At 48.2% G+C, this 2500-nt stretch overlaps 1 pseudogene; it reads right to left on the bottom strand.

The window, feature by feature from the left end:
- The window catches only part of LOC135172441 (large subunit ribosomal RNA), a pseudogene marked incomplete at its 3' end in the record, with an annotated part of 2692 nt that continues 192 nt past the window's right edge, over nucleotides 1-2500 (bottom strand).

Here is a 2500-nt window from a genome sequence, read left to right on the forward strand (position 1 = left end):
ACTCACGTGTGATATTTCTTCACGTTGACATTCAGAGCACTGGGCAGAAATCACATTGCGTCATCACCCGCTAGGGCCATCGCAATGCTTTGTTTTAATTAGACAGTCGGATTCTCCTAGTCCGTGCCAGTTCTGAGCTGAGCGTTGAATGGCGGCCGAAGAGAACGACTACGACACGGTGAAGTATCACAGAAGCCTCGCAGCAAGGAAGATCCGTGGGAGGCCAAGGCACGGGACCGAGCTCGGATTCTGAAACATTACTGATCCATTCACCTCGCCCAGGCCCGGCACGTTAGCCAAACCCACTTCCCGACCAAGCCCGACACGCCCCGCTCCTCAGAGCCAATCCTTATTCCGAAGTTACGGATCCAATTTGCCGACTTCCCTTACCTACATTAATCTCTCGACTAGAGGCTCTTTACCTTGGAGACCTGCTGCGGATATGGGTACGAACCGGCGCGACACCTCCACGTGGCCCTCTCCTGGATTTTCAAGGTCCGAGGGGAAGATCCAGACACCGCCGCAACTGCGGTGCTCTTCGCGTTCCAAACCCTATCTCCTTGCTAAAAGTTTCCAGGGAACTCGAACGCTTATACAGAAAAGAAAACTCTTTCTGGATCTCCCGACGGCGTCTCCAGGTCATTTTGGGTTACCCCGACGAACACTCTTACGAGGGCCCGAATTGTATGCGGTTCCGCTGCCGGGTTCCGGAATTGGAACCGGATTCCCTTTCGCCCAACGGGTGTGTTACAATAATTATAATATATATATAATATATATATATATTTTTTTTTTATAAAAAAACACCGTCATCAACATAGGATTTCTCCTAGGGCTTAGGATCGACTGACTCGTGTGCAACGGCTGTTCACACGAAACCCTTCTCCACGTCAGTCCTCCAGGGCCTCGCTGGAGTATTTGCTACTACCACCAAGATCTGCACCGACGGCGGCTCCAGGCAGGCTCACGCCCAGACCCTTCTGCGCACACCGCCGCGACCCTCCTACTCGTCAGAGCTTCATAATATATATATTATATATATATTTCTCTTGCCACTGACGGCAGAGTATAGGCGCGACGCTTCAGCGCCATCCATTTTCAGGGCTAGTTGCTTCGGCAGGTGAGTTGTTACACACTCCTTAGCGGATTCCGACTTCCATGGCCACCGTCCTGCTGTCTTAAGCAACCAACGCCTTTCATGGTATCCCATAAGCGTCGACTTGGGCGCCTTAACTCAGCGTTTGGTTCATCCCACAGCGCCAGTTCTGCTTACCAAAATTGGCCCACTTGGCACTCTGATTCAATTAAATATATCTCATGGCTTCATAAATTCAAGCAAGCCAGAGATCTCACCCATTTAACACTCACGTGTGATATGAGGTCGTTTCGACCCCAAGGCCTCTAATCATTCGCTTTACCAGATGAAACTCGTTTAAAAACGAGTGCCAGCTATCCTGAGGGAAACTTCGGAGGGAACCAGCTACTAGATGGTTCGATTAGTCTTTCGCCCCTATACCCCAGTTCCGACGATCGATTTGCACGTCAGAATCGCTACGGACCTCCATCAGGGTTTCCCCTGACTTCATCCTGACCAGGCATAGTTCACCATCTTTCGGGTCCAACGTGTACGCTCTTGGTGCGCCTCTTCTTGTAATAAGAATGAGACGCCCAGGGAGTGCGAAGCTGTATCTTAACACAACTCATCCTCCCTCAATCGCTACAAGAACGACCTTTACTTTCATTACGCCTTTAGGTTTAGTTTAAAAAAAATCCCAATGACTCGCGTACATGTTAGACTCCTTGGTCCGTGTTTCAAGACGGGTCCTGAAAGTACCCAAAGCAGTAGCATCGCTGACCGGTATTAATTATAAGCCAGTTTTAGAATACCGTACAACCAACAGCTGATCAATTATAGCGACGGCACTAGGTCCGTACTACTAAAAATTGACCTCGCTTGCGACGGATATAAACGCATATAATATGCGGCTTAATACCTTATGAATACCATCGAGCAGCCAGTCAGAAAAACACCAAGGGTCTTTAATTGAAAAAATTAAAGGCTACCTCTCGGGCTATAGACCGACACTCAACGGGTCGCGACGTTCTACTAGGGAAGAAGTGCACGCCGACAACATCTTGCAATAAAATATATAAGAATGTACAAGCAATACTACAAGTAGTAACCTATATCATAACTTATATATATACAAAATGAGCTGACGATGAATCTCCCCATTCGATCTTTTGGGTTTCTCAGGTTTACCCCTGAACGGTTTCACGTACTCTTGAACTCTCTCTTCAAAGTTCTTTTCAACTTTCCCTCACGGTACTTGTTCGCTATCGGTCTCGTGGTCATATTTAGCCTTAGATGGAGTTTACCACCCACTTAGAGCTGCACTCTCAAGCAACCCGACTCTAAGGAGAAATCCTCCTGAAATGTATTTCGATCACTACGGGCCTGGCACCCTCTATGGGTAAATGGCCCCATTCAAGATGGACT

The sequence above is a fragment of the Diachasmimorpha longicaudata genome, unplaced genomic scaffold, assembly GCF_034640455.1.
Source record: "Diachasmimorpha longicaudata isolate KC_UGA_2023 unplaced genomic scaffold, iyDiaLong2 ctg00000312.1, whole genome shotgun sequence".
In the NCBI taxonomy this organism is placed as follows: Eukaryota; Metazoa; Arthropoda; class Insecta; order Hymenoptera; family Braconidae; genus Diachasmimorpha; species Diachasmimorpha longicaudata.